Here is a 27,024-nt window from a genome sequence, read left to right as displayed (position 1 = left end):
TTAGTTCAATTTTTTTTAATTTTCAGTTTGCTTTTTGTTGCAGGTGTTGTTTAGTCATGTAACATACACAATACTACACTTACTACTTACAGATCGATTCTGGGAAACATTGCACTTTAACGTGGGCTACAAATGAACAGAGAGATACTATAATGAGGTATTGTTTTTTTTCCCGGGTGGAAGCGGAAAGGGGGGGGGGAGAGAAAGTGGGTGACTGAGTTGTTGTTTTTTTTAGGATATTTTCTTACTTACAAAATGGATTTCTTTTACGTCATGTTGCCTACACTCTCCTTCTACTGACTCAGGCAGATTATTGTTTTTACCAATTTTTTCATGTCTTGTTCCCATATCTTTGTGGGTGTATCGGTCCCTGGTCAGCTTTTAATTGATGGTGTAACATCATCTGGCAGAAGTCTTTTGTATGATTTCTTTATTATTAGATTGACGCGGCCGTCTTCGGTCGGGTTATATGTTCATATTAATATGATCTCGGGACATGCCTTCCAAGCTCTACGTACGATGTGTAAACTGAGTATTTGTTTTGTTTTTCAGCTTGATACTTTGGTGTCAGGGGAATCTTTCACAACACCTTACGCAGATGATCCTCTTGACAACACTACGAGCAATAAACCCATTGTGTAATGACAATGTCGTGTGATGATGTATTCTGTGGGTGATTTGGGTCTTTTATAAAAAGGAAATTAAGAGACTGGGTTGATTATTTGATATAGCCTATTGCTTTTATTTTGGTGAGTGTTTTTCGGCGATGTCAACTGCATATGACCCAGCGTGCTGAACACATAAAACAATTTCAGTTTGGTAGGAATTAATTTTGAATTTTGCCGGGTGGGGGCCAAAGCCTACTCTTATCGATTTGGGACCACCAAGAGATCTTTAACGTGCACAACTTGCAATCGGGCCTCCGAGATTTTTCGCCCTTATCTGAGAGAAGATATTACCTACCCTAAGATTAAGGGTATGTCTGAAAGACAGCAGTAAGAAGGAGAAAATTAGAAGTAGAAAGACAGCACAAAGAGTCACGAGCTCAAAGGAGGGGCAAAGGAGGGTGGGGTGGGGGTGGGGGCAGAAAGTGGAAACGAAAGTTGACAACAGAAAATGGTTAAAGAATAGTAAAACGGGTGAAAGGAGAACATTTTAGAGAAATTTCCCGTCGTTGTACTGTTTCGCACCCGGGACCTATTGAATGAGAGGCGAACATAGTTATCTCTAGACCACAAGAGCCCTTTATGTAATATATGATTCATTATTGTCTCAAAATGAGCTTGTAGGCTTGGATATTGTAAATCATTCATTGTACTGATCCTGAGCGAGCATCCAAACAGCGGTGTTTAATTTCGGGGACAAATAAAAAACTTGATTACTAGATCAAGATTTAGTCGCTGGTCCACTGGTGTGTTATGCACACTGAAAAAAAATTATCTAGAATTTTTATTTTCACTCGGACATCGAAAGTGAGCAAGTAAACTTATAAATATGTTTACTCGTACAAACTACTTACACCGTCTCCACTCCTTTCCACCCCCACCCCCCTCCCCCTCCCTCACGCCAGTCTGTGTATCCAAGCACAACACAAGAGTGCACCATCGATGTTTTTACAGTTTTCTATTCATAAACCTTTTAGTATCTCCACTATAATGTTGTTACTGGCGCGCTCCTTATAATAAACTGACCAGTTTTTAATTAAAAACGCAATATATGTACTTAAATAATTGGCCGGTTTATCTTAAACGTTCATAACATTTTCTAAAAGTGCCGTCATTTGGCGAAGGTGTTAGGCTAAACAACATCTCATCTTCCATGGACCCCTGCTTCCGCTGTTGGTCATATTGTTTGGTATCGAATCAGCAAATGTGACAGAACAATACATGTATTACACGGGTCTTGTGGTGGGTAGTTACGCCTGGTTGGCTATTTCATTTTCTCACAACATTGCGAGTTGTTCTTTTCCGTTCAACCGGCCTTGAAGGTGTTCTACAGTTGCAACTGAGACTACTAGCAGCTTCTCTAGGTCACATCCTTGATTCTAGAAGGCCGATGCGAGCGCCTTATTGCAGTCACCGGTGCTAAATCTTGGCATACTCTTTGACTTTGAGCAATGCATATCAAAAAATAAAAATAGAAGAAAAAAAATCAGATTTTTTCTTATCCCTACTCTGACTCCAATGGGTTTGAAAATTGTGTTTTCATGCGATACTCTTGAGTGAAGCCACTTAACCACCTGACTCGTTACTTTTGACTTTGTTAGTCCAGATCTTTTTCGTCAGCAGATATTAGTATTGCATACTAGTAATTAATCTTTTAAACATTACATTCGTTGTGGAATTGTCAGTTAGTTGTAATCACTCGTTGAAACTTGTGATTACAACTTGGCAATTTCCCTTGTAGGATAAATAATGATCTAACTCTACAACTCGTGTAATAAAGTATTTTTAAAATCTGTAGAAACCATCGACTGGGGTTGTTTATGTGTTTGGACAAATTGATATCTGCCATTGTGCAAAAGTTAGATAGTCTATGTTTGATAGTTGAGGAAATATTTTACAATAAGCCTCGAAGTTTTGACCGCACTATAATAACAACGATATCCCCACGATGTATTTAATCGAAACACAGAACAACAGTTAATACCTTTTTGGAAAACGGCATTTTCGGCTTATGCGCCTTTATCCGGGAGGCCCACAACTTGACGAGACAGATTTTTGTTTAAATCTTGTCTTTTATAGTTATCAAATTGCATTAATGGAAAAAAAGAACCATGAAGAAATACCTTCTTTTTTTTTTTTTTTACAATTTCCATTTCCTTGATCAATGTAAAACACTGGAGCTAAATGAAAAAAAAAATATTGAACACCTTATCCTACTTTACTTTATCCTTCCTCTTGCACCTCTAGGGCGTAGAGAGGGGGGGGGGAGAGAGCCTGTCAGTGTTTAGTAAGCTGGATGGCCTGGCTGGGTGGATGTTGCATGTTTTCGAGGTATCCTTCACAGGGCGCGTTAGGTTTCGCAGCAAATGACCAAACATAGGACTACCTGTCGAAGTCTGAAAATCGTTTCGCCGCAAATCGTATTTGAAAACAAGTTATTTACATAGAAGATAAAAGATCGATTACTTTGTTATAACGACTCAATCTCTCCCTTTCTCCCTTTATTGTAAGTACCAGTCTCGTTCTTGTTCATTCCTACTCTTTCAAAATATGAAGAATGGCCGCCTGGTTTGAACAACAATTTTAGTAAATCTGTAGTGTGTTGTTGTGTGGAAACAACTATAAATACTCCTAGTTTTGACAAGTAGAATCACTCTCGGTCGAAATGGAGCAAGAACGAACTACAAGTACGTACGTTATGAAAAGAGGGCACCAAGATGTTGCGGTTTCATGATTCAAGTTTCGTTTGGACAAGAATCAGCATAACAACAAAAGGTGGAAATGCGCTATTGAAACATGCAAGGCGAGATGCAGGACAGACAAAGACATGAAACACATTCATTATATAAACCCGTCCTGCTCAAAGTCCTAATTCCAAAACATATTCTTGTTTTTAAGAAAACTCAACGACAACCAGCAACTAACAAAGTTAAAACTGAACGCAATAAATTGCAAACAAACAGCCCCTATCAGGCCCTGTATACAATACAGGGCACATCAACATCAATAAATACGTCAGGTACATGAGCTTCAAGTTTTTTGGGTGTTTTTTTCGCAAACTTTGGATTTTTACAGCGATTCAGTACCCTAAACATCACATTTTTATCTTCACAGTCATGCCATTATATAAAACCATCAAGCTCAAAGTCCTACTTCGACGTCCCAGTTGGTGAGCAGGAGCATACTCGCAAAGTACTAAATTAAATCAAGTTGTAATCCCATTCAATCTGCGGCGAAACGATCATTCTTATTTTCCACAGGTACACGCTGGGACGTAATCTCGGCGAAACGTCGACCTCCCCCTTCACACCCTTGATCCAACTCTTCCTTCGTCTTCCTCTTGTCTTGTACCCTGATATTCTTTTGTAGTACGCTTTACTGGCAAGCTGGAGAGGTGACATACGAGTCTGATGTCCACCTAACCTTTTCAGTTTAATGAATAAATGTGTACTTCCTTTTGTCTATGTCCAGCTGTACCTACCTCCGAAATCCAGGTAAAAAACCGGGCATTCTCACGTTCGCCAAACGGAACACAAGACCTAGGTGTTGTTCTCCAAGGTAAAACCTGGAAGTCTTCATCAGCTGTTTCCTGTGCTTCGGCGTGCCTGGCGACATTCGAGGACTGCTACAGCTTTTACTACCATAACGCGACTACGACGTGCACACCCGGTGAGTTACTTCATCCCCCATAATCAACATAATTTAGGTTCTCCCAAAAAAATCGCATCTGCGGAGTCTACAATTGGTCAACAATGAAGTGTATACCCATCGACGTTTTGCCGCATTTTACCAACCTCTTTTAGTGCTCTGGTAGCAAAGTTAGTATCGTGCTGACAACAGAGCGGGAGGCCAGGTTCTAATCACCAAGGGGAGTTCCGATCTTGGGTTCATTTGGGAAGTTTTAAAGGCTGTCCATCAATTTGGCTGAGGCCTATGGGACATGAACATTAAATTCGAAGGTCCTGCCTCTTAAAAAATATACAGTGTTGAAAAAGGTGTGTTCAACCTGTAAGATCATGACCAAATAACATAATATAATTTAGATTTTTCCGGAGTGAGCTCTGTCCAATACTCGATTAACTCTTTCGTCATGGCTGGAAGTTAAATCATTACACATCCCACAATCTCCCCCATCTTGGTGGCTGAAGGTTTCATGTTGCTTGGATCTGAAAAAGGCGAGTGGCTGAAAGGAGTCGCTGGCAGCTCTTCCTTCTTCTCTTACCCTCTGTTGTGTCCCTCTTGCCTATTTTCACTCATTGCACTAAATGGCTGTAGGCAGTGGCGAAGCGTCTATATAATCAAATAATCACTGCTTCCCTTCCTAATTTTGAAACATTGTCGCTGTCAAATTCACCCATAAACGTAAACCTCATAAATTAAATGTAAAAAGACGTTCATAATCAACAATGAACAGTATGCCTAACATTAAAAACGGTTTCATGGCCACAGAAATAGCCTGCTCACCCGTCTCGGGCCACTCCATAAGCTGTCGCAAGCTTTGATTAAGTAAGCTTAAAGTGAGGCTGGAAGAGTCTACCAATAGAGTTGAAAGGAACATGTGCATAGCAGTCAAAACTATTTCATTGCCACATATATACACTGTTCACCCCTTTGGGGCCACAGTTATATGCAATCCCAAGCCCTGATTATGTAAGCTAACTAACACTGGTCGAGTCTACCTCACAAATGTGAGGGGAACTAACTCCTAATAATCTCTTGACTGCTGCAAATGCTTGTTTTTTTTTCCTCGACTTTTTACCGTCCTATAATCAGATCGTGACCTCGATTATGACACCGGCTCCTGGCCGCAATAGGCTAGACAAAAACAGCCAAATGTGAAATTTAAAAAATGATAATTGTCATGTTCTACCTAAGAGTTAGACTCACTGGTAGATCTATAACATATAGATCTAGTACTGACATCTCTGCTTCTTTGCTTTGTGTGTGTGTATTCACATCTAAAGTTAAATTTAATTTTAGTTGGAATTGATATTTAATAAGATACTTTCCTGATTATTTTGGCGGTTGAATATACAATATGAATTCTGGATTTGTTTTCATTCACAACTCAGAGTCGCCGCCTGGAGTAAGATTTTTGTCTGATATCTACAGGCCATATCTGGTCCCGTTTCACTTTGATTACCCTGTCAAACAAGTCAGCCTTCGCCCCTGGCTGTAGGTGCTGTTTTTATTTTAACTGAGCATTAAAAAACAGCAAAGCTAAAAATACCCCCTGCATTTTATTCAGCTCATCGTGATTTTCCTTCGTCTTCTGGATTCCTGCTCGTAGTCATTTCTTTGGAATGATTGATAAAATGTATCTTTAGTCACAAAAAAAGGGAAGAAAAACTAAGAAACTTGGTGACAATAGCTGTTCACTGGTGCCCTTGTCTAACATATCATTCTTCTTTCCTGAAGTATGTAAAAGCTCGTGAAGGACACACGCCTCGGTTTTGTCACGTGTTGAGAATTTTGATAAGATAGTACTCAGTATTAGCAACACAGGAGGTCTATCTGGCGTAAGTGCAACATCTTTTCAGTGAACTTGATTTGTTTTCTTTCTGGGTATTTTTGTTTGTTGACCTTCTCACATTTCAAACAAATCTCATGACGGGTGGCAATGGGTGGTTGGAAGGTGCCACTGGTAGTTCTTATTTCTTTATTTTCCCTTCCGTTATTTCTGTCCGTCTGTCTTACTTTTTCGCAGCACTAAATGATCAGTATTGTCACAATTGTGTCCATGTGCTTCTCTTTACTCAAACAAACAATGACTGATGGCCAGATTCAGATCATAGCGGGTGATAGATGTTCTAGGCCTAGATATCAACTTGAATAAATGATATGATCGTCAAAGAAGTAAGAATCGCAATGGTGTGAAATTTGATAGTCACTTTATCAAACAATAAAAAACCCACTGTTTAGGTCACTTGCATTGCCTTTCGATTTTTGTTTTACATGAATTCTATCACTACATATTATACTAAATAATCAACTATATAAATGAAATAAAATCAAACTTTCAAACAATATGTTATTGATGAATATGATATTAGACAATATACGAGTATAACACTCTTGGATAATTACTTTTTTTGGAAGTAATAAGTTACTTCCCTTGTTATTCTGGTATTCTTATCTCCCCTTAAGAAATCAAGAAAATCGGAAATCGATAGACAAAAACTAGATATCTAAGTAGATACATATTTAGAAACAGCACACCAGTTTCCAAATAACTTGACAACTTTTTTTTGTTAAAAAGCCTTTTTTTCATCTTTGACCAATGTAATGCAATGCGCTAGATCTAATATCTAGATATCTAGAATCTAGACCTACATAGAATCTAGATCTAGAGGATAACTCTTTGCCTTTGGTTTGTTTTGGTTACAAAGTTTAGAATCAAAATCAAAGTCATCTCTATTTGAACAAGAACATGACTTATTAATGCAGTTTCTTTCAACTTTTGAATCGTACGTTTTCTGATTACTTTGCTTATATTTACATTATGATAGTTTTGTTTGGGTTTTGTTTCGCGGAGGGAGACATAGCTTACGGATAGCGGATAGCACAACTTGTAATTTAGCGTGGCTAAAAGTAAAGGAAAACCATCCAGATTTTTTCCAATTCTCAATCTGACTTCGACGAGCATGAAAATGTTTTCAAGTGAGACTTTAGAATGGATTCTCTTGTCCAATTGACTGGTCATTTGAACTTTGTTGGTACAGATGTATTTCAGCAGCTGATATCAGTATGGTATTAAAAAATTTATAACACTCGTTGTGGTGTTAGACCATGATGTAGCCTACTTGTGAAATTGCCAGTTGTAATCACTCGTTGAAACTCGTGATTACACCTTGGCAATTTCACTCGTAGGATAAATCATGATCTTACACCACAACTCATGTAATAAATTCTTTGTTCCAACTAAAAGAAAATCACTCCAAATATCCATCTTATTAATTTAATAACAGAAATGACTTCAGTTGACATTTGAATGAATCAAAAGATTTGATCTCCCTTAAAGTCTTGGCAAAGCATTCCAGATCTTGGGGCCTTGATATTCAAATGTCTCATAATACCATTTAATTCCCCAATGTAAGTATTGCTTTTTTAACTAGGCCTATCTGTAACGGCACAAGAATTCCAAGATTGCGTCGGAAAAGAACTTTCTGAGATAAGCACATTTTCTTAACGAGTATCATTTGCAAATACCGGGCTTTTCCTTTTTCAAAATATCTCTGCTTGCTGTTTGTTTTTTTGTTTGTTTATATCTTTGTTTTAAGAACGGGGTGGTGTGGGTGAGTTTTAAAGACAACACCGCAAAAAATAGATCTGAGAAAACTTGCAGAAACATTTCTAAACTAGTCCACAACATAAGAAGCATTAAATAAATGTTTTAGAAGTCCACCTTTTTTTTACAGACATTATATTTTTAAAACTTCTCAAACAGATATGAAAAATTGATTTATTTTGTATATATCATTCATTGTTCACCTGTGATGCTAAATCACTTAAATGTATTTATTTTCCGTACCTCGGTTTAAAAAGTGCACCGTACACCTATTCCTGATATTTCTCAGACTGCCAACACATATCCCAGATTTCCATTGTACCCCTTACTCCCAAAATAAACACCTTAGCTCGTTAATTGCCCTCAGGTTCGGCATTATCATTTAGTGAGCAGCCTCCTGGTCGGCCAGAGGGCACTCTCTACCTGGCCAATGGGTGCGACCAGTCACAGGAGTTCATGAACGTCCGGCTTTCCGCAGGGACGACAATCTGTGTGTACGTCTCGGAGACCACGGCCAGATATTACGACGCCAAGAAAATTTGTCAAGGTAGGGAAGCAGATAATTGTTTGATTCCTTTGTTCCTGTGTCCTGGTCTCAGTTATAGAATAGTAAGATTCTTCACGGTTAAGAAGGCGTAATTTTGAATCAAATAGGGGTAAGTTATCGGTCAAGTCCACGTCGGTCTGCTTGGATGAGGTGTCTCCTTCAGCCCGGTTGGCCCTGACAGACAGGTTTGAAGCAACTTTTCTACCGTAATATACTGACCGGCATAAATAAAGTGAAAAAGTAACACCTTGAGTAGAAATCAAAACTGAGTATTTTCGTGAGTTGTTTTTCTTTGTCTCTATTCACAATGTGTTCTTGTAATAGGATTGGCTCGATTAAAAAAAACACAACACGTTCATTGGCCGCTTATGCATCAAACAATACAACAAAGCAACTCTCTCAATGGTACGCAGTTAAAACGTGAATTGAATCGTGAATTTTTACTCACATATTATTATTAAGTTGGTCTGGCCTATACATTCTCTGCCCTAAAATGTTTGATTGAGTATTGCGTAGTCCGACTATCAAGATGCCAAGATTATCAGCGGAAAATCGAGAAAGAGCTATTGGATGTCTGCAAGCCGGAGAGAGCCCTCAGCAGGTGGCAACAGCCCTGTGAGTGCATGCCAGCACTATCTACCGCCTGCAAAACAGATTCCAGGCAACCAACTCCACGAGAGATCTCCAAAGCAGAAGACATAGACAGACAACAGCTTTCCAAGACCGCTTCGTCGAGCGTCAGCATTGCCGAGATCCAAGGTTGTCTGCCTCCGAGACAGCCCAGAACACCATAGAACGCACGGTAGAGCCGTGAGTGACCGCACCATACGCCGCCGACTTGTGGCCAGGGGGCTGAGTTGTCGGTGTCCGGAGTAGAGAGCACCCGTGAACGTCCATCATCGATGAGCTCGTCTCCAGTGCCAGTGGGTTCAGAATCACCTTAACTGGCGTCATCGACAGTGGCAGCGTGTGATCTTCAGCGACGAGAGTCACTTCTGCATCGATTCTGACAATAGATGGGCCCGAATTTGGCGCCGCCCCGGACAATGCGATTCTTACGAGAACATCTGGGAGAGAGGCCAGAGGGGAGGTCAAAACGTGATGATATGGGGCGCAATCGGTATCAATCAAAGACTGGGCCCCATAATCTTCCAAAATTTAGGACCTAGACGTGGTAATGGAGTGACAGCACAGCGCTACATCAGCCAAGTCCTGTATCCCCATGTTTCTCCATTTGTTCCAGAGACATCAAAACCACCTCTTTCAGCAGGATAACGCCCGGCCTCATACTGCACGTGCTACCCAGCAGTTCCTGGTGCAAAACAACATACCCTGCCTCACCCACCCCGATCACCAGATGTGAACCAAATAGAAGACCTTTGGGACGTCCTTCAGAGGCGTCTCAATCAACTCCAGTCCAGACCCCGGACAGCTGCACATCTGGGTGCTGCTATTTTTCAGGAGTGGTTGCAGGTCCCTAGCTGATAAATCAATCGCTTGGTCCACTCTAAGCACCGCTGATGAACTGTTGTCATCAACGCTAATGGGGGGGCATACCTGATACTGACGGGTACCTAAGCCCCAAGGTCAAGGTCATTGATGCCGAATAACAAAACCTGTCCCTAAGCACATTCCCAACTCACAAGCATTGTTTTGTGGAATTTGGGTCACCTCAGACCTGTTTTTTTAAATTAAATAAAAATATTGCTTCAATTTACTCTCCTCTTCTTGTGTCATGGGAATTCGCATTACTTTTGCCGGTAAGTATAATATTATGATCTAAACTGTATTAATGGGGTAGTAAAACGTTCACTACCAAAGCATTTATGTAGCAAGGAAACAACCTCTCGTTTCAAAGTTAGGCCTCTGCACATTGGAATTTTTTTAGGTTTGTTTATTTTCTTTAGAGCTGACCATCGGTTAACAAATCGGCGGGACCGAGAGCAGGACAAAATACACTTTAAGTAAGAAATTGTATTGTTGTAATGTGTGCCGTCCTGCCAGCGGGACATGTTGGGCCTCTTGTTTGTTGTGCGAAACAAATGAATGTTTATGTTTTCAGCTTATGGGATCTCACCTGGCTTCAGCACTTTTTTATTCGTGATACCCTATAATTTATATAATCAGCCTGTATTAATTTTAGCCTGCTTAATGGACAAACAGTTTGTTTAGTTTCATAAACAGGAGTTGGGAAAGGGTAAAAAATTGTGTTACTACAAAATTGAACAACTGACGAAATTGGATCACCCAATCCAGTATATAAAATACTGCAGTCTTCTGACAGCTATACAACTTTCATTGAAGTCGGGACAGGTCACGTCTACTGACTAGCTTTGATTAATCAATTATGCCGTCGTAAAACAAATACCTCTTGGCGTTACACCGCTGATCTTCTCTCCATTTTCATCTGCTCTCTAAACAAAGTTCTCCCTTTCATGTTCTGGCGTTCAATTCGTGAACGTTGCCTGCCATTTGTTTTCTATTGGTTTGTATTGTTAAAAAAAGCAGGGACCATAATATTAATATAATGTCTCCTGAAACCAGCGTGGGCCTGAAAGAAAAGAGGCTGTTTTAGTCTTTCCCATCGATATCCTCGGAGCAGTGGTTAGATTACTTGCTTGGCACACAAAACGAATTATAAATAGATTCTGTCTTTCTTGCTCCTTTGTCATGATACATCGACAAAGTTCTCTGGTATTTCTTACTGCTGTTGTCATCTTAAGCTCGGTACTTTTCTCTCTCAGTTGCTGTTCCTCTAAAATGTCAAATATTATGTTTTGGATGAGTATTGTTGAACAAGGCTCCAAAAATGCCCATGGCAGCTCTCGCAAGAGTAAGTGGTAGGTACGTCCTTCGTGTTGATTGCTCCCATAGATGTACACTATAGGCACTAGATACAGTACGCCCCTCTGTCGCCTTGCTGCGCGATGGCAACATTCGACAGCGGCGTCCACCATGGGGCAAGCTGCTGTGTGGAGGAGTTCATGCTAAAGCAATGGGCTAGGCATGTTTTCATTCTCTCTCATACGCCATAGGCGAGGCTCGATCCTTGTTGATTTTTTGTTTTACATGGGCGCCGTGGTGTACTATATCTAGATTACTAAATAGAAATAATGCAGCCTTCATTCAACAACTAGATCTGAAAATAAATGTATTATTAAATAGATAGAGATCGAGATATAGGTTATAAAAGAGAACAAAAAACCCTATGTTTCTCCATCAGCACTTTATCTACAATGTGGTTTATATCTCATTGATTGAATCAAATCGTATAGGGCCTTTAGAACTTTTTAAAAGAAGTATGTAAAGATGTGGGAGTCATGGGAACCCCCCCCCCAACCACCCCACCCAGTCACTCCTCCCGAATCCTAATACCAACACCCCCCCCCCTCAAATATATGAGTTGGGCATTAAATTAAATCAAGATGAGCTATACAAAAACATTCCAGAGTTTTTCTGCCATTTGATGTAGAAAGGAAATGAAGCCCTTAATAAAACAAATTCAGACAAAATAATGATGAATAAATGTACTAGTATTTAAAAAATGGAGTTACACTTTCCCTTGTGACATTTGAACAGGAAACCAAATAAGTCGTGTTTTCTTATGTCGGTATTAAACTTTGGTTTATATTGATTTAAAGAACTAAAGTAAACCATTTACAGCACTTAAACTAAAGCTCCTTCTATTGCTGTTTTAGGTAAGTCTATTTTTGGTGTATTAAAACAACTGTGACACCTCTGGACTCATTAAAGATTTTTTAAAGTGAACTTAATGTCGTTTTGTAGCCTGGTCAATTGTTTTTCTACACAATGTAGTGATAACTAAAACAAAAACCTTTACTAAGATGTAGAACAGATTTGTACAACTGTGTATCAAGAGTATCATCTGCGAACATGTGATGATCCATACTCAACTGTGCTTTCGAATCACAGCTCCAAGCGCTGTATATACACATTTGGACCTAATAAGACCACCACTCTTTTTCTTGTTGTTGATCGACCGCTGTAAGGGGATCCCCGCCAACCACGGTAAGCTGGCCAGGGTAGGCTGAAGCAGGCTAATTTTAGGGCACCTTTTCTAGCCCCTTCCTCCTAGGAGGTGAGCAGAGCGAATCTTAAAAAGGGCTGCTCAGACACCCAGGGGGCTGCCGAGCTCTACTGCTGCTTCAGTTCAGTAGAGAGCGACCCATCGCCCTGAGCCGCCTGTGTGCAGGTCTGTGACTACAGCTCCCAGTGTATCCACACCTGCTGCTTCGCCACTCGCCCATCGCCACAGGACTTTTGTTGCGCTGTAGAAGGAATGAAGTCATGACTTGCGCTTGACTTGGATTACAGTGAGGGAGAGTTGCGCAGGTCGTCAACCTCACTCTCTCGTCCCGGCCCATCTGTAGCCAGTGGCAGGACATGGTCGAGACGACTGGAGAGAGGCCAGGATGCAGTGGATGGTCAACAGTGTCTTTTATGCCTCATTGTGCCCTATGCTACGCTCCACAGCGTTTTGCTGGGTCCGCCTTTCCACCCGTTGAACCCTGGGGGTTTCCTCCGCGCAATCTGCCGGAGCCAGTCTTTGTGTACTAGGGGTAGACATTCCCCGTCCGAAGGCTCACTCACGTAGTTTAGCCGATCAGCCAAAACTGTTGCCCGGGGTGTGGCCACTGCTGTACACTAGCAGTATCCGTGGAGCCATACGTGAGCTAGGTGCAGAAGTGGGGACCAATTAGGGTCGTGACCATACATACAGGATGTGACTGTCCTTCACCGTGAGGTACTACCCCTCCCCCTGAACCCAACACCTAATATATTTACCTATCCATGAAGGAATAAAGGTAGAAAGGTGAAATTTGGTTCTAACCTTAATTTTCTCTATGTAGTCGCCTCCCACAGTTATACAATTTTTGCCATTGGTGTATGACCTTGAAAAGACCTTGAGAATAGAAGACCCTCTCTTTGTCGGAAAACCAGCCCTTTACCGCGTATTTGACCTTAGCATTACTTTCACAATGCCTTCCTTTTAAATCCCTTTTCAGTTTTGGGAATGTAAAAAAAGTCCGGCAGGCTAAAGCTGGACAATCGGGTGGATGTGGCAACATTTAATAGCCACTTTCTCGCGCAGTTTCTGCAACTTTTCATGAAATGTGTGCTGACGCGTTGTCGTGAAGCAGCAAGATGCTTTTTGGGATCTTTCCTCTGCGTTTTTCTTTCATAACCTCTCGTAATTTGTTTACCAGGTCAGAAAAATGATCTCCGGTGATCGTATGTCCATTTTCAAGATAATTTGTCATACTCACACCTTCTTGGTCTAAATAAACTGACATCATCGCGTTTCCACTTGATGGCTGCACCTTTGTCTTCTTTGGTGTTGGAGACAAGGGCGATTTCCACTTAATTGGTGCAGATTTTAACTCAGGATCGTAGTGGTGCATCTATGTCTCATCCATGGTTTTTTTGCTATACAAATTCTTCACCATGTGTGTGTTTTGAATACAAAGAATGTTATATATTAAGAAAAAAATCGATATCTGAATATCTCTTTAGTATGTGTATGGTTGTTTTTTTTTCACTTTGTGCATGCTAGACTGATCGTTGTGTTCATTTAAAATGTTTACTGCAAGTTGTAAGTCGCTAACGGTATTGCTTAACAAAGTTAACAACGATATGGGTTTTTTTGGAGTAGGAAGGGGCTTTCTCCTTTTATACAAAATAACAAGCTAGAAATATAATATGAATTATAATTGTAATTCTAACCGTAACCAGAGGCTAGATAGATCTAAAGTTATTTTGGCATGACCCAAAAAGTTGTTGCATCTTAGTCCATAAAAGAAATTGCTATGCCCAACGTAGGGCTTCGGTGATTTCGCCATGCCCTTAGTGCAACCACCGACTTTCTGCTATTTTATGTACTGCAAATGCTTATCACAATCAGTAGCAAATAATCAAAGACACATCTTGAAGAAAACAACAGCATTGAAAACTGAAACTATATGTATGTTGTAGGGTTGGGTTTTTTTGTTTTTTTTAAATCTCCCCTTGAACAACTTACCTAACATTCTCACAAACCAAGCTTTTCTACTAACATCTTTCAAAATGTTTCTACCAGCTTCTATTAAAGGAAACATGAAAAAAGAAGTGGATTATTTTTATAAGTCAAAAGACAACCCAAGGAAAAGTACTCTGTTAATTTACTTTCACTCTTCTGCAGGCGCGGTTCGTCCATAGAGCACCGTCGTGCAGTACCGCCCAAAATTTTGCAAAATTCTATTACGTAAAACACCTACAATAATAAAATAAAAGAAGCCAGAAACAAACACTAGCCAAATATTTTATCAAATAAGGTCCTCAGTGGCACTATAACTCATTTCTGTGTCTATAGCGCCGTAAAACATCTACAATGCCATGCCAAAGTCAGGCGCTGGTCAAAATATTGAAATCGTAGAAACAGACATTTTCTGCCAGTTTGACAATTTTTATAATTTTTTTGTTTTTTGTCTCAACACGTCTATGTCTCTACCAAAACTCATTTCTCTGTGAATTTGACTGAAAACATTGATTAAAGGCACCAAATATGTTATTTTTCAGTTTTGAAGGAATCACAAGCTATGAAGTTACGGGGATTTGGCGGCCATTTTCTCTCTAATTTTATCACTGAAACCAGGCGACCCGACCTCCTTGAAAGGCAGATGTCTCGACTTCTATTCTAGGAAGATAGATATTTTTTTCACCGAAAGCAAGGCAAATGAATAAGCTTTTAGATTATACACACACACACACACACACACACACACACACACACACACACACACACACATTTAATATCAGAGGCTTCATACTACATTAACTGCTCGGTCTTCTTTTTGTCTACCCGACCTGACAGTATTGTGAATAGCAATTTTGAAAAAAATCATGGGGGAAAATGTGATCCACAAATTTCACTTTATATGGTCTTCGTTGATATAATTATAAAAATTGCAGTTCTGAAAATGTCTTTTATTTAAAGCTCCAGCTCAATGACGTCGTGCATACTTTCTACTTGTCTTTGAGTGTGGCCTCTAATAAGATTTTGTTTACAAATTCGTGTTTGCTCTTAGTGGAAAAGACACTCACGAGATTAGAAATAGATGCAATTTTGCGCTAATCCACACACACACACACACACGCACACAAACAAACAAACAAACAAACAAACAAACAAACACACACACACACATACACACACACACACACACACACACACACACATACACACACACACACACCGTAGCTGTATAATAATGTTTTGTTAAAACCTTCTATGCATATTATTATGAGCACTTTGAAAAAAAGTCCATCAAACTACTTGTGAATTCATTTGCAATCAAATCACTTAGTGCCTCAATAAGTAATAGATGGCATCATACGAGGTCGCATTGAAGATTATGTGCATGTTTCTGGAACAAAAGCTGGAGGAATTGATAGACATTGACAAAAGTACACCCTGAAGATTCATGCAAATCATCACAAGGTCTTCTTGCCTAAGAGCAAAAGTTTTATCCATGGCGTGCCATTTCTTTGTCACGTTCTTTTCTGACATGTGAGATTCCCACTTAGCCTGGCTGACTTTGTCAAGACTCAAAACTCACGCACAATTCACATTGATCCTTTTTTGGCTCACATGTCGACATGGTCTTTTCATCTATCACATATTTGAGCAGCCTGACATACCATACAAGGCAGATTGTCCCTGACCTGTGCAGGCTGTTTCGTAAAACCAATGAATCTCCGACAGATTACATAATCAGGGATCAAGATACAGTTTTCCTGAGCTTTGCTGGCAATAGTGGGTGGGAACCTTCAGAAGCATGTCCACAGATGTTAACAGAAACTCCTTTGCTTGCACGACCCTTGTGGATTGTTTGGTGGTGTAGCTGGGTGGGCTCTTCTAAAGCACTCTTTACAAAGTTCTGGAGGGTTCAGGTTGTCACCAACAAATGCCCAAGGAAGTTCCTCAGGATCAGATGGACAGAGTCACCAATGAGGAAGTAATGAGCAGAAAATTTGCAGACAGAAGAAAGCTGTGGAGATGGGCTGGACTGGGCATACTATAAGAAAATCAGGCAGCTACATAACACATTTTTTTATCTTTTTTTAGTCAACAGGTTACACGATCAAGGGAAGGCCATGTTGAACATGTACAAAAGTCGCAAAGAATGAAGAACAGAAAAGTGGAAAGACATTAGAAAAATATGAAGAAGTTAGCCCAGGGTAGGGAATAGTGGAAAGCGTTTGTCCGTACAGGTGGAGCCAGGCGATGATGAAACTGGCATGGGCTCTTCTAGAGCAATTTACAATGGGTGAGCCCAGTCATAGATATCAACATCCTGCAAACTTTGATCTTCTGGTCACTCTGTTTCAGATAATAAACTCAAGTGTGCATCTTTCAGCTTAGTGTATCGCATTTAAAGTGTACTCTTTCGTGTTGAGAAGATCGTTCACATAGGTCTTTCTGTCTTTGTCTTTTAATAGGGAGCAGTCCTTTGATTTCGTTGAGCAATCACATCTGGGTTTCAGTTCATTAGTTTTTTCAATCGACCTATCTCTTGATTTGTATTGCTTATTGCCCCCCCCCCCCTCTCTCTCTCTCTCTCTCTCTCTCTCCCTCCCTCTCTCTCTCTCTCTCTCTCTCTCTCTCTCTCTCTCTCTCTCTCTCTCTCTCTCTCTCTCTCGGAGGTTAAAAAAGCACCTTTGATCTGTTCCAACGCATCGTGTACTTTGAAAGACACTTTTCTTTTATTGAAGTCTGGTTCTTCTACTATTTCCGTGCGGTATTTTTTGTAGCTTTCTTTGATGCCCAAAGTGGTTCACATTGCTCGGCTTCTCAAAATTTCTTTTCTCGTAAGGGAACTCTGTTGTCAAATCGGTAAGCTTTCAATGTAAAACAAGTTTGGGTTGTTATACAACATGGAAATATACTTGTAACTTATACTTGACTACGTTATTTTTAAAAAATAATTTTGTAAACAAGCAAGATGAAAAATTGTTTTACCCACTACTACAAGAACACACACAATAGACATTCGAATTTGACAGTCGTTGTGAAACAATACCAGTCTTGCATCTACGAAACACACATTTTAATTATGTGACAGAGGTTTTCCTGCAAAACACACGCAGTCGACATCATAAATTATAATCTTTGGCCTGAAAACCGTGAATACTGACCGACCATTGTGTTTGCGCAACGCAATCGCCCATATTTTAATGGTCTGAAGAGGGGTTCACGTTGCGAACGGTCAGCCCCGCGAGTCATAAACCGACTGAAGAGGTCGTGAATTCCACACAGGTGTGGGATTCACGGTTTCATCAGGCGACTTATGGGGCACGGTGTTTATTCACGATTTTCTTATTACGTCAGATTACATGTTTGAGTTGAGATAATTGAAAAATTGTTTTACAGGGACATGTGTCTTACCGAGCACTATCAAAATATGCAAAAAAAAACGATTTTCGAAAATTTGTGAAATTCACGGTTTTATCATTCGACCTACGATATATATATGTATATAATTTTATATATATATATATATATATATATATATATATATATATATATTTGTGAAACAATGCAATGAGTGCATACCAGTGTTATCTGCGTATATTGATGTTCTGGTATACCCACCCAAAAGTTTTCTCGTGGGTCGAAAATGTTAGCTTATCATTTCTTATCTCAATGTCCCAGTCCTTTTTTAATTTTATTAGAGATTTTAGTTTTACGCACGGCGCTCGCAACTGCAAAAGGTCATATGAGCGCCAAGAAGTGGATGTCAACAGAGAAGTCCTTACAGGGTAACATACTTACTCTGCTCACCTCTCTAGCTTAAAAGAGCACAAAGTCTGCTTCGACTATCAAGGCACCCCTTAAATAGCATGTCACAAGATTGTGACAAACACACACAAGAAGTAGATCAAGAGGAAAAATGATGTAGTAAGGATTAGGAAAGAAAAGGCAGCTGTTCACTATTGCAGGTCAGGCACAATTATGAGCATGACGATAAATCAGCCCATTTACAATTACAAGTCTACAGTGCATAAGAAATCGAGATGTTACTGCACCCCCTTCCCCCCACCTTTGGAATGGCCTAAAGACACTTCAGTCAGTAGCACCGCCCTGGGGAGGGGGGGGGGGCTGTTGTCTTACTCCTCTTTCATCGGTTTACTCCAAATTCCTATATTATTGTTAGGTCCAATTTCAGTTCCGATGACTTTAAAGATGCAAATGAGGAATTTCCCCGCATATTTTATGTTAACTTATACGTTTATCCTGCTCTTTTTCCTCATACTTATATTTTCCCAACCCTTATCGGTTATCAGAAAAAGGAGGCCACTTGTACGGCATCCAGACATTACCCAAGTTCCAACTGTATGTGGACATCCTGACGAAGTATCCCGGTGACTACCTGGTTGGGTTGACGGATCTGGCCAAGGAGGGAACGTGGAGATGGGATGTAGACGGCACAGTGGTGACCAGTGAGATTTGGGATATCTTGTGGCATAACGGTGAGCTGTACGTCTGAAGGTCACAGCAAAAAAAAATTGTTGTGAATGCTTTCTTTTGTCGTGTTCCCCGTTATCTGGATTTGTACTGAGCTGAAGGCTTTTGTTTAAAAACAATAACAAAATACAGATTTTGACGAGGATGTTGATATCAATACAGTAGCGATTTTTATACGTTTCCTGAGCTGAGATCTCGGAGGAGTGCATTATACACATGTATAATGTTTCTGCTCTTTTGCTCCCACACCCAAAAAAGACCCTACACACAAACACACACACACACACACACACACACACACACACACACACACACACACACACACACACACACAAACACACATACACACACAAGACGATCACAAACAGATACAAACGGACATTCGTGCGCACACACACACACACACACACACACGCGCACACACACACACACACACACACACACACATACACACTTAATCCCGTACGCACACGTAGTCGAGCACGTATACACAATTTGTGTCAGCCGTTGTTTTAGATCGGTAGACGCGTATCCCCCAGTGGTGTCAGTCCACCACTGATTGTCTACTTTGTTTAATCGCTCTCTCCAACCATCCACTGTTTCTTTCGCTCTGGTCGGTGTTCACTTAAAGTCTTTCTTCAACTGGCATGCTCACGTTTTAGGGGGAATAAGACATCTGGACAAGATGTAGTATTCTCTGTAAACAAAACAAAAAAATATATAAACCATCAGAAATCGTGGATGTTCTCAGTAATATTGTGTCTATACCCCCAAATTTAGGCATGTTGAAAGTACTTCTGGATTGGCGTCTCTATAAACGCACAGGCATCATTTCGAAAAACTAATCCAATGAAATCAAGCAAAACAAGGAAGTAAGTTTTTTTGTGTTTTTAATTTAACGTTTCAGCCAAATCTCTAAGGTGCGAGGTATAAAATTGACTCAAGCTAGTACACTAGCAGTTCAGATCATTATATCATTCAGATCAGCCTAAAGTTCCCAACGTGGTTATCTGCACTGTTTTTCAGTCTCCCTATCTTTACACTACACACACAGTCAACTCTTGCTCTGAACAGACAATCCAAGACACAAATTCATTGAGGTCATTATTTTTTTTCTGTATGTACTGGAAAAACTATAAAAAGGTACACCCCCTATTTTATATAGGCCCATGAGTATGAAATTTTGTATTCTGGAAAGCGTAAGCACAACGCACAAAGCTGCCTTACATTACACTGACTTCCAAACTGCCACTTGGTTTCCTCTGTTTATCGTTCATATTTAAAAGAAGCACACTGACCGAACGTCAGCAGTCTAAGGTTTGGAAAAGACAGCTCTGGGACGTAGCAGCAACAGGTGATAGTAAGAAAAGAAAACTTGCCAGTCGCACAAGCACTTAAAAGTTTCCAATTTTGATGCATGTACTGAATAACGTCATTGTGTTGGCCAGCAGCCATTCAGATTCGTTTACTCTGTTTCAGGAGAACCAAACGATGAGGGTCAAAATGAGGACTGTGCGTGCACTTACATTTCACGCTCCACGATAAAATTGAATGACGTCCCATGCTTGACATGGAAACCTGCCAAATTCCTCTGTGAAAAAGATCCTGTATAGCATCTTGGAAGAGCAAACGTATTGTGCTGGAAGACTTGTATACCCAGTTTCAATACATCAAATCACTACACATACACTCAAGTGTGCACACACACACGCACACACACACACACACACACACACACACACACACACACACACACACACACATACACACACACACACATACAAGTACGCACGCTCGAGTAGAAAAAGGTAACAGGCGACAAAATTCCTGTAAGGGGAGTACTTTCCGCACACTTGTTACATGAGCTCCCTCGACTTGGTCAATTTCTTAACAACAGCGTCACCACGAAGCGGTATAGAACAACACTGTCGTATTTGTTGGCCCGTGCTGCAGAAGCCCTCTCTTGTTGTTTTTTTTTTCTTTGGGTCTGTTCCTCTTCTTGGAGTTTAAGGCTGCAGATATTATGGAGGTCACAATAGTACAGTTTGGTCCCTGAGTCCGGTCGAGATATCATGAAAATCGGAGGACTTGGAGGCCGAGCGAGGGTGCTGGGGGACGCCACAGCCCCCCCCCCCCCCCCACCCTACCCATCCCCATTGTTCGCTTAGCGCGAGCGACAAGCAAATTTGTAAAACTGGAACACATTGGTTGTATGCAAATAATATATGAATGTCATTTTTTTTCCTTAATCAGATGATTAAACTTGGTTAAACCTAGATCTTTTTGTGTGTGTTTGTGTGTTGTTGTTGGGGGTTTTTTTATAGTAGAAAGTTTTACGGCGCTCGCAATTGCATAAGGTCATATGAGCGCCGCATTTTGTATTGTTGATTTATTTTTGCAAATAATATAGCAATATTAATGAAAAATAGTGATTCATATAGATTCAAATATAGAGGCCTAGTGTGCACAGTTCAGAGCCTAAGCACGGAGTCTCAAAATTGCTAGACATCTTTTTTTTACTTCTGTGTCACCGGAGACCAGGAGGCAACACTGAGTGTGTAGATGGGACGAATTTAAGGAAAGCCAGACCAGACAGTCACTCAGGGGCAAACGTATTGATGCCAGAGATTGACACTGTCAGTCCTCCAGGAAATTCTTGCTGTTTTATAATCTATAGTTTTTTTCTGATCAAATACACACAAAAGAAATACAATATGCCCCATAGCAAGTTCAAATGCCACATGGAAAGTTTCACACCCATAGAAAATTCAAATGTACAATTGGAAATTTTAGTGCACGATTGTGCGTAACAAGTTCAAATGTACAAATAGAAAATTCAAATGCAACACAAGTTCAAATGCAACATGGCAAAAGCAAATATCCTCTACAAAGATTATTTAGCGTGAGAAGCATTTTTAGTGGGCTCAAACTGAGTTGACGACAATCATAACCAGTTTCATTTTAAGGTGAATTGATTGCCATGTAAAAAAGCGCGAGAGTGCTCCCGCGGAAAGAAATTCTGCTGGGACTGAAGCAACCAGACATCAGTATGCAGCGAAGCTGATGCAAAACATTTAGCCGTAGGGATTTGTCTTCATCGATGAAGCTGGTGTCAAGCTATTGACAAAGAGAAACCGAGGAACAGCTCGGCGTTGTTAATTCTTTGTTTAAGTTGTGCAGGATCCAAAGGGACGAACTGCAAGATGACATTTGGCCTGGTCTTTCATGCCTTTCATGTAGAGGGAATGCCTGCTATCATTTCAGTTCATCCCTCTCGGAAACTGTTCCAGCAATCCCCAAAACCAAGTATGCTTTGTATGTAACAACGCTCGTGCATTAAGGCAAGCTTTAAATGGCAAGTCATCAATAGACTAGGAGTGAAATAGCTTTCGTCCTATACACATTTTCTTAACATCTACGAGAACGCTTGTGAATTTGGAAATACGATTTGAAACAGAGGCTCGGTGAAGCAAAAGACCAAATATTCACTCAGCTGACTCATCGACAAAGGATGGTAACACTTGCCCAGTGGATGGAACAAAAAGCCCAAGCCATGACTATAGTGAATATGACAGCAGCCTTCAAATGATCAATGCAAGCCTATGCCGAAGCATTTTGTCGTGCAATAGTATTTTGTGTATGGATCTTTTCATAACCATTCTTTTTCTTTAAAAATTGTTTATTTTCATTTTCTTTTTTTTTCTTAATTTAACAGTTTCATTTCATCAAACAGACTTGAGGTGAGATATCTTGCCACCTACATACTTTGTTTTACAATCTATGAAAACTTTTTATTATTTGGAAACACTATTTATTAGTGGAGTGAGTGGCCTAGTAGTAGTAGTAGTATAAGGTAGTGGTTAGGTTATTGGACCTGTAATCGTGAGAATCAGGTTTGGGAGTTCGAGCCTCAGTTCGATCCGGCTGTGTGTCCTTGGGACAGGCACTTTACACGAATTTCCCTTTTGGGCCGGTCTTTTCGGAGACGGACGGCGATCTCGGAGATCCTGCCTCTTAAATAACGTAATGGTGTTGTTGGGATTTAAACCTATACCATTTCATCATTGAATAATTATATTTTTGGGAAATACGATTTGAAATAGTTGTTCACGGGAGCAAGAGCTAGAATGATCATTCAGCAGACTCACCAAGAAAGGATGTTAAAACTTGCCATATTGATGGAACAAAAGAGAAGCGTGCGTGACTATAGTGAATATGGCAGCAGCCTTTAGATCAATGAAGCCTATAATATAATTATTATGCCGAAACGTCTTATTGTAGTGCAACAATAAGTAAATAAAAATAAAATTAGCATAACATTTCATCCAATTTGTTCTCTATACAGCAGCAGTTTGTTGATTTTTTTTCATAACCATTCGTTTCTGTTTAAATCTATGGGTGTATTTTTGGGTTTAAGGGGGGGGGGCTACACCTGGAGGCTATCTCGCTTATTACTGGACCGAATTTTACCAAATTTCACACATATAACAAGCATAGTAAGGAGTCTTAAAATCCGCAATCAAATTTGAGAAAAAAGTTTCGTTTCCATGGATACGCCGCCATATTGGATTTTATTGACATGTCTTACGTAATGAATACCGCACTTATCGCTCATGGATATTGATTGTTTTTTTGCACGCGTGTTCACAAACATTAGATAAAAAAATTTGCCTGTTGTTTTTTTCCTCATCAAATTAGAAAATCTTCAATGTATTTTTTCCTGAGGTAGCATTCAAGTTTGCGAAAAATCCGTGAAAATCCACACTCCAGACGCCACCAACAAAAATCTATTCCATATATCAAAATTTCAACAGACAATATTTAGTATTACCTTTTCTCTTCATTCTGAGAAGATTTCATGAAGATTGGATGAAAAAGGGTGGAGCTTTTCAAAATAATATAGAGAAAAGTCGCATTTTGAGAAAACGGCCGATAACAAAAATAAAATACTGACTTAATGAGGAAATGGCGGTTACAACCATGCCCGGTATGGGAAAAAATACGGGTTTTTGGGTTTTTGTGCCATGAAATAGTTGTAGGAGAGGCTGAGGAAGCTAAAAATGCCTACAACTCAAATTCCTTGATTTTGAGCCGAATTTTGATTTTGGGGGTGTAGCCCCCCCCCCCCCCCCCCCCCACCCCCCTTAATAAAATCAGCAATTAGTTTCGTTTCACGTGATTTCTTCCTTGTGTCACCACACATTTTACCTCTAACTTTTTCGTGGCAAAACTCCGAACCCTTTTACTTCTTACCTTTTCACACATCTTATACTTTTAGCCTCTTTTTTTTCCTCCAGTTCAAGCATATTTACATTTGAAATTGTTATGTGGTGTTTGAATTTGCTATGTTTTACACTTGAGATTTCTATGTATGTGTACATTTGAGCTTGGTATTTTTATGACATCATTGGTATATTTTGAATTTTTAGGTGTTATTTGGTCTTTTTATGTGGCATTTGAATTTGTTTTGTGTATATTTGAACAGAAAAAAACTATATAACTGGTCATGCGCCGGAGTCATAATATAATATTATCAAAGACTGTGCGCGGTGAACGTCGTCCAAAACAAAATGCATTTGAGTTTTTGAGTTTGATCAGCTCTTGCCGCCTTCCAGACAGTCACATTTGGTTGTCTGCTGAGGCCTAGTGCTGTATTACATTTTGTCTGTTGAACAGGGATCCATGTAGTTCGAACTGATCTACAGCCCTTCCCTTTTCCATTTTGCGTTGAAAATCGACTTCAGGGTTAAGTTTGTGATGCTAACTGTTTTTAGTTGGTTTGTGACATAGCTGGAGTCTGCTCGATTAATCGAAGGCTTGCGAGTAGCGGTCGGCTTGCGCCAGAGGCTTGGGCGCAGGCTAGTGCTTTGCTTTGCCTCCCGCTCGCTACCGGGTGGAACTTCCGGTGAGTTGTTTCTGGGATATATTTTTTCTTGTGTGAATGATCATGTGATTGGTGTAAAGCATTCAGATCTTATACTAGTATGGGATACAGCGCTATATAAATGAAATCCATTTTTGTTATTATTATTATTATTATTATTATTATTATTATTATTATTATTATTATTATTATTATTATTAGTGAGAATTTTACATAGTAGATTATCCTTACATACCATTTAACATTTTAAACTTCACACCTCATATTAAAGGCAATATCTTGATTAAAGGGTGAGGGGGAGGGGGTAAAACCTGAAGGCTATCTTGCTTTTTAGAGGACCAAGTTTTACAAAATTACGCACATATAACAAGCATAGTAAAGAGTCTCAAAATCAGCAATCAAATTTGAAAAAAAAAGCTTCGTTTCCATGGATACCGCAGGCATATTGGATTTTGTTGACATGTCTTACGTAATGAATACCGCACTAATTTTTCATGGAAATACAATGTATATATTTTTTTAAAATTTCATGTGCATGTTAGTGAACATTAGATCAAAACATTTATTTGTTGTTTTTCTCCTAAACGAATAAAAAATTTGTTAATGAATTTTTTTCCTGAGGTAGTGTTCAAGTTTGCGAAAAATCCGTAAAAATCCACACTCCGGACACCACCAACAAAAATCTATTGCATATATCAAATTTTCAACATTTTAGCATTACATCTTCTCTTCATTTTGTGAAAATTTCATGAAGATTGGATGAAAAATGGAGGAGTTATTCAAAAAAGTACAGAGAAAAATCGCGTTTTGAGAAAACGGCCGATAAAGAAAAATAAAATATTGACTTTATGAGGAAATGGTGGTAACAAACATGCCCAATATGGGGAGAAATAAGGCTTTTATGGTTTCTTATGCAATGGACTAGTTGAAAGAGAAGCTGAGGAAGCTAAAAAAAAAAAAGCCTACAACTTCAATTCCATAATTTTAAGCCGAATCGGTGTAGCCCCCCCCCCCCCCCTCCCCCATTAATACTTATAAAATCTGTCGGTAAATTTTAGATAAGACAGTGCATTCGTTTTACAGCAAAGGAAACACGTGAAATGCACAGTTTAGAATGATTTTCATTTTCAATTTTAAACTTATACTTGTCAGGGGTCTAAATGAAAAGTGACAGATTTCAGTGATGAGGCTGCAGTTTTATGCGACAATAAACTAGGCCCCTAGCACGAAGGTTCCCATCTTTCAAACGAAGACGAACTGTCATGACAAAGCACGGACTGTTATGTCTAAGTCTTTTCGACTCATCTTGGGTTGCCGGTTGAAATTGATTTCTCAAGTATAGCGTTAGGATGAATATTAATACGTCCACCCCCCACCCCCCACCCCCAAGTGACCGTAAAGATGGTTCCAGTAGGCTAGGGAACGAGATAGAGGGTGCCCACGTCCCTCGTGACTCATTGAAGCAGAGAAAGATAGGACTATAATAGTCCAGACAACACCAAATGGACAACTTGTCGACCTCATTACACAGAAACTAAGTGGCGAATTGTCTTGGTTTTTTGCATGTTCATTTTGAATTCCAAAAAAACTTTAAAATAAAAATATCGATTTTCGTGCATATACGACAAATTTAAAGACGTGTTTTCTATATACTCATTTAGTATTTAACTACAGTCTGTGCTGGAATTTTATATTACAACAAGAACGGTAGTTGAGTGTTAGTTTGTTGGTGGTTTTTGTTTGTTCAAATCAATTTTCTTTTTTTTTAACTGACTGCATGTGCCGTAAGACTGAGCTGTTTTCAGTCCAGCGGTTAGTGGTTGACAGTGGGTATTTAGATTGACTAAATTATAGTAATTGTGATATACAAAGAGTAAAATTTCTTTCTTCACAGTCTTTGAGATTGCTAGCGTTTTAATTTGCTGTCGCTCTTTCAGTTATCACCATGGTTAGATTATCTAACTTACAAACCAGAAAAAAAAGAAAGAAAACTTTGCCTTAAAACTACTAAACTATTATCTACTGAGATAATGTTGACATGTCAGAAATGATGATGATGATGATGATGATGATGATGATGATGATGATGATGATGATGATGATGATGATGATGAT

This window comes from Aplysia californica, unplaced genomic scaffold (assembly GCF_000002075.1).
Source record: "Aplysia californica isolate F4 #8 unplaced genomic scaffold, AplCal3.0 scaffold00227, whole genome shotgun sequence".
NCBI lineage: Eukaryota > Metazoa > Mollusca > Gastropoda > Aplysiida > Aplysiidae > Aplysia > Aplysia californica.
Note: the sequence above shows the minus strand (reverse complement) of the source record.